We start from the raw sequence: 6789 nt of genomic DNA, 5'->3' as shown, positions 1-6789 counted from the left end.
CTCAGTCATTACTGCATTCCTTTAGCTCAAAGGTGGATTTAATGGTCAAAATGGCATACGAACATCTGTATAATCTGCAGATTCCCTGGCTACGACTACATTTAGGAGCTATGTGCTGTTTCCAGCGACATTTCATTTATTGGCTACATCTAGAGCATCGTAATCCAGAGCGAGATGAATGTAGGCCTTCTTCTCACCATCGGGTCTGATAAGCATGTTGACCTTTGCCATGTCAATGTCATACAGCTTCTTGATGGTCTGCTTGATATGGTGCTTATTGGCTTTGACGTCCACAATGAAGACCAAGGTGATGTTGTCCTCGATCTTCTTCATGGCCAACTCGGAGGTCAGCAGGAACTTCATGATGGCATAATGGTCCAACTTGTTCCTCCTGGGCATGCTCTTCCATGCACATCTTCTTCTTCTTGTGGCTGTTGACCTTCAAGGCCACCTTCTTGGCTTTCAGGGCCTTGGATTTCACCTTGGTCTTGGCTGGGACAGCCTTCTTCTTGATTTTCGAAGCCATCTTGGAAAGAGAGAGCCCTTCTCTTAGGTGTTGCACCATGACATTGACAATCATACCCAGGTGCTATCAATATTCCACATGTCCATCAAACAGTATTTTTATAAGACTAGAACATCTTGTGCCATTTCTATGTAACCAGGTGGAATGAAAATATGGACGACCACCTTCCAGATGTTCATCAAACAGTATTTTTATAAGACTAGAACACCTTGTGCCATTTCTGTGTAACAAGGTAGAATGAAAAGATGGAAGACCACCTTCCAGATGTTCATCAAACAGTATTTTTATAAGACTAAACACCTTGTGCCATTTCTATGTAACAAGGTAGAATGAAAAGATGGAAGACCACCTTCCAGATGTTCATCAAACAGTATTTTTATAAGACTGGAACATTTTGTGCCATTTCTGTGTAACAAGGTAGAATGAAAAGATGGAAGACCACCTTCCAGATGGATGGACTCCATTGAAAATGCCATAGACCTGAGCAGAACTATGGATGAGTTGGAGGTCTTTCACCCATAGGGTCACCATGGGTCAACGTCAATGGGAACGCGACACCGATAGGAGTGTGTTATGAGTTCCAGAGTGGTGGGATGATGCTGAGGATGAGGATAGTGGATCTCACCACCTTGCTCTTCCTCCACGATGGACTCATCTCACTCTCTTTTGTATCTCTGGCTTCCCAGCAAACATCTCCCCGCTCCCTCCGCCATCCATATATTATTTTAATGAAGTCGATGGCGACTTCCCGCCTTCCTTGGAGATCCATTCCAGGCTGCAATTAGGAACGTATTGGCAGTGGCGCCTATGAATATTCAGGAGGGTGTCAATTAATTAGCAGGCGGCGGAATCTCATTAGGGCTCTCCGAACCCTTTTAGGACTAAGCGGAATTAAAGGGGCATTTGGCAAGGCACCGGATTAGGGGGATAGTTTACCGCGCACTCATTTAACTTCATTATCGGCGCACTTACGGCCGCCTCTGATTTTTTTTATTAATTAAGATGCTCATTAATTTGTCCAGAAAGGAGAGATAAAAGTTGCCCGCCCAGCCTTGCTTTGGAGGCACGCTGGCATCCGCTTCAAAAGCACCCTTCGCATCCGCCCGGCCCGCTGGAAAAGTAATTCTCCACGCTTAGGAAAACATAGTACTTCATAGGACACACACGTGATGCACATGGCACATGCCTTATGGAGCATCTTCTCTCATCCATGTTCTTTCATCCCTGGTTGTTGTGACACATTTCTATGAATGCATCTTCACTGCACAATTGGTGCAAATTGGCACCATTTTCACTGCCGCAGCTCAATGCTATGAATCCCTGGGAGTTGTAGTTTGGTGAGGCACCAGCACTCCTTGGCCTTGGCAAACTATCACTCCCCAAGAGCCATGGACACTTAAAGAAGTGAGAAACTGCATTCATTCTGCAGTGGAGATACACCTTTGGGTGCACAACACTTGAGGCCGGTTCACACTGCAGAATTGTAGCACTTTTGTTCCACTTTAGTTGCGGTTCATTTGCAGTCAAGGAGGGGAAATGGAATTCTGTCGTGCCCGGAAGTAGTGAGAAGGGGGTCCTGTTTGGAAAGAAAGGAAAGGAGGAAGGAAGAAGAAAAGGAAAAGGGAAGGAAGGAGAGGAAAGAAAAAAGGAAGGAAAGAAGGAAGGAAGGAAAGACTGAAAGAAAGAAGCAAGGAAAGATGGAAGGAAGGAGAGAAGGAAAGAAAGAAGCAAGGAAGGAAGGAAATGAAGGCAAAAAGGGAAAGTAAAAGAGCAAAGGGAGGGAGGGAGAAAGGAGAGGAAGATATAGAAGAACAGAGGAAAAAGAAAAGGAAAGAAAGAAGGAAAGAAAGCAAGAAGAGAGGAAGGAAATAAGGAAGGAAAAACTGAAAGAAAGAAGGAAGGAAAGATGGAAGGAAGGAGACAAGGAAATAAGGAAGGAAAGAAAGAAGGAAATAAGGAAGGAAAGAAATGTGAAAAGGGAAGGTAGAGGAGCAAAAGGAGGGAGGAAGAAAGAAGAGGAAGATATAAAAGAAGGAAAGAACAGAGGAAAAAGAAAAGAAGGAAGGGAAGGAAGGAAAGATGGAAGGATGGAAAGAAGGAAAGAGAAAGAAAGAATGAAAGAAATCAAGAAGAGAGGAAGGAAAGAAGGAAGGAAGGAAAGACTGAAAGAAAGAAGGAAGGAAAGAAGGAAGGAAGGAGAAAAGGAAAGAAGGAAGGAAAGGAAGGTGAAAAGGGAAAGTAAAGGAGCAAAGGGAGGGAGGAAGAAAGGAGAGGAAGATATAGAAGAAGGAAAGAACAGCGGAAAAAGAAAAGAAGGAAGGAAAGAAGGAAGGGAAGGAAGGAAAGATGGAAGGATGGAGAGAAGGAAAGAAAGAAGGAAGGAAATAAGGAAGGAAAGATGGAAGGAAAGAGAGAAGAAAGAAGGAAGGAAAGAGAGAAGGAAGGATGGAAGGAAGGAGAGAAGGATGGAAGGAAGGAGAGAAGGAAGGAAGAAAAGAAAGAAGGAAGGAAGGAAAGAAAGAAGAGAAAGAAAAAAGATAGGAAGGAAAGAAGGATGGAAGCAAAGACGAAAAGAAAAAAGGAAAGCAAAAAGGAAGGAGGGAAAGTAGGAAAGAAGAAAGGTGGGTAGGAAGGAAGGAAGATATAAAAGAAGGAAGGAATGAAAGAAAAAAGCCGGAAAGGAAGAAAAAACAAGGTAAAAAGAGGAAGCAAAGAAGGAAAGAAAAAAGGAGAGGGAGGTGAAAAGGGAAAGTGAAGGAAGGAAGGAAAAAGAAAAGGAAGAAAGTGAAAACCAAAGGAAAAATGAAGAAGGAAGGAAGGGGAAGAAAATAGAAGGCAAAGAAAGGAAACAGAATAAAAAAAATAGAAGCCTGTAAGAGACAGTGCTTTGGAGAAAACAAACAAAAATTCCCTCAGAAATGTTTAGTATTAAATATTGATGGGATTCCGATCCGTGTGTGCATGTGTGTGTGTGTGCGGAGAGAGGAGTGCGCAATAATCCCAATAAGACGGGTGTGTATGTATGTATGTATGTATGTATTTCCCCCTTTTTGAGAGTTGTCATCTTCTTCCCGGCATTTATTTCCCTTTTGGGGCCGGAGCCCCCCTTCTCCGCGCCCCCCACAAACAAAAGGTTAGAAAGACAAACAGGGAGGAGGCCCACCTTCGCTCGCAAAAGGGAGCTGTGTGCAAAATTAATATGCATGTAAAATTAATTAGTTGCATTGGGTGACATCAAAATAAGTCGGGAGGGGGGGAAATAACAGAGAGAGAGAGAGAGTCGGAGGGAGCCTTCTGGGCATTCTGGAACCATATGCTGGAATTAGAGTTAATTGACTAATTACATAAATTAGACAATAATTTCGCGCGCGGAGAAAATAAAGAGATCTCTCCATTAATTGGGCATCAATGGCAAGGTTAAAGACTCCGAGGGCGTGGGTTGGGTGGAAATGGTGGGCCTGGTTCTGGAGACACCACGTCCAGCACCAAAAACACCACGGAAGGCGACGTAGTTTCCTGGACAGATTTCGCTCTCTGTCCCAAGGCCATCATTAAGGCAAGAATTAACATGAAAGGAGGGGAAGGCCCCTCCCTTTCATTAAAATCAATTAGACGTCTCAAGTCGAGATGGATTCGTTCTTCTCCGAGCAGCAGGGAGAAATCCAAAGCATCTCCGTTGCTTACATACAAACCCAAAAGTGACTAGTCCCTGGTGAGGAATTGCATTGTCTACACCAGTGGTTCTCAACCTTTCCAATGCAGGATCTATTTTCATTCACCGGACCCACATTTGGCACAAGTACCCGATGCGCCCAAATTTGAATACTGGTGGGGTTCGGTGGTATTGGTCTTGTCATTTGGGAGTTGTAGTTGCTGGGATTTATAGTTCACCTACAATCAAAGAGCATCCTGAACTCCACCAATGATGGAACTGAACCAAACTTGGACCACAAAACTCCCATGACAAACAGAAAATATTGGAAGGATTTGGTGGGCAATGACTTTGGGTTTGATGGGCATTGACCTTGGGTTTGGGAGTTGTAGTTCACTGGTGGAGTTTGTGGAAAATAGACCTTGCTATTTGAGAGTTGAAGTTGCTGGGATTTATAGTTCACCTACAATCAAAGAGCATCCTGAACTCCGCCAATGATGGAACTTGAGTTTGGGAGTTGTAGTTCACTGGTGGAGTTTGTGGAAAATAGACCTTGCTATTTGGGAGTTGTAGTTGCTGGGATTTATAGTTCACCTACAATCAAAGAGCATCCTGAACTCCACCAATGATGGAACTGAACCAAACTTGGCACACAGAACTCCCATGACCAATAGGAAATATTGGAAGGGTTTGGTGGGCATTGACCTTGGATTTGATGGGCATTGACCTTGGGTTTGGGAGTTGTAGTTCACTGGTGGAGTTTGTGGAAAATAGACCTTGCTATTTGGGAGTTGTAGTTGCTGGGATTTATAGTTCGCCTACAATCAAAGAGCATCCTGAACTCCACCAATGATGGAACTTGAGTTTGGGAGTTGTAGTTCACCTACACCCAGAGAGCATTGTGGACTCAACCAATGATGGATCGGGACCAAACTTGGCACGGATACTCAATATGCCCAAATGTGAACACTGCTGGAGTTTGTGGAAGATAGACCTTGCTATTTGGGAGTTGTAGTTGCTGGGATTTATAGTTCACCTACAATCAAAGAGCATCCTGAACTCCACCAATGATGGAACTGCACCAAACTGGGCACACAGAACTCCCATGAAAATACTCCCATGAAAAGACTTCCAGTTTGCCTTTGATAAAACACAAATATCTCTTCTTTTGGTTCAAATAGACTTGCAGCCACCTAGTGGGGAAATCCCATATATTTTAATATATATATTTCTGAAATATATTCATTTAACAATACTTTTATTCGAATGCAATGCAATATGGAAGTCCTATAGAGAGCCAGACTCCGCTCAGTGCCTCTGTGTGTTTTGAACTCGGGTTTACACAACAGCGGCGGCTTTGCTTTTATTTGCTCGCAATTAATCGCCCTCCACAGTAAACACGGAGAGAGAGCCTCTCTGATTGAAGTTCTGCTGACAGTTATTAAATCCGCTTGTCAACTTCTCCCTCAAGTACTTCTCCCATCTGGGAAACAGTAAATAATAGTTTAAAATTTGTTTTTGTTTTACTTAAAGACATTTGTCCTCTGCATACAGACAACACAAAGGGCTGAAGTTTGCCCATGCCTGATCTATACTCTGGACAGCTCCGAACGCTCTTCTCCAAAACAGGACCTGCATCTTGGAGGTCTCCTTTGAATTCTGGATGTAGTGATGTCATAGATTAGATCAGGGGTCCCCAAACTAAGGCCCGGGAACCGGATGCGGCCCTCCAAGGTCATTGTCCTAAGCTTTAGACTTAGGGTTGGCCTAAGTCTATCTCGTCTTTGGATGTCTCTTTACTTACTTATGGCCCAATGAGATCATCGAGATAGCCTTTGGGGGGCCCTTTCCTTCTCTATGGTCTTATGAAACCATCTAGATGGTTTTTGAGGGTCCCTTTCCTTATCTATGGTCTTCTGATGGCCTTATGAGATCATCTAGATGGTCTTTGAGGGTCCCTTTCATTTTCTATGGTCTTATGAAACCATCTAGATGGCCTTTGGGGGTCCCTTTCCTTATCCATGGTCTTCTGGTGGTCTGATGAGATCATCTAGATGGCCTTTGAGGGTTCCTTTCCTTCTCTATGGTCTTATGAAACATCTAGATGGTCTTTGAGGGTTCCATTTCTTTACCTATGGTCTTATGAAACCATCTAGATGGTCTTTGAGGGTCCCTTTCCTTCTCTATGGTCGTCTGGTGGTCTGATGAGATCATCTAGATGGCCTTTGAGGGTCCCTTTCCTTACCTATGGTCTTATGAAACATCTAGATGGTCTTTGAGGTTTCCATTTCCTTACCTATGGTCTTATGAAACCATCTAGATGGTCTTTGAGGGTCCCTTTCCTTCTCTATGGTCGTCTGGTGGTCTGATGAGATCATCTAGATGGCCTTTGAGGGTCCCTTTCATTACCTATGGTCTTATGAGACCATCTAGATGGTGTTTGGAGGTCTCTTTGCTTACCTATGGTCTTATGAGATCATCTAGTTAGATGATATGTCTTGCCACATTGTCCAGCTAGCTTTGTGCTTCAGGTGTACGTGGATTAGGACCAAAAAACATCTTAATTTAGGAAATCAGAGTATGCAAGACATGCAAAAGCAGGGCTCTCGTG

The 6789-nt window shown here is 43.6% G+C and overlaps 1 pseudogene; it reads right to left on the bottom strand.

Moving 5' to 3' along the window:
• Positions 1–132: 132 nt before the first annotated feature.
• Positions 133–599, bottom strand: LOC100559215 (large ribosomal subunit protein uL23-like; annotated as a pseudogene).
• Positions 600–6789: the final 6190 nt, after the last annotated feature.

The sequence above is a fragment of the Anolis carolinensis genome, unplaced genomic scaffold (assembly GCF_035594765.1).
Source record: "Anolis carolinensis isolate JA03-04 unplaced genomic scaffold, rAnoCar3.1.pri scaffold_11, whole genome shotgun sequence".
In the NCBI taxonomy this organism is placed as follows: Eukaryota; Metazoa; Chordata; class Lepidosauria; order Squamata; family Dactyloidae; genus Anolis; species Anolis carolinensis.
The sequence above is the reverse complement of the archived record's forward strand: the minus strand, read 5'-3'. Positions and strand labels throughout refer to the sequence as shown.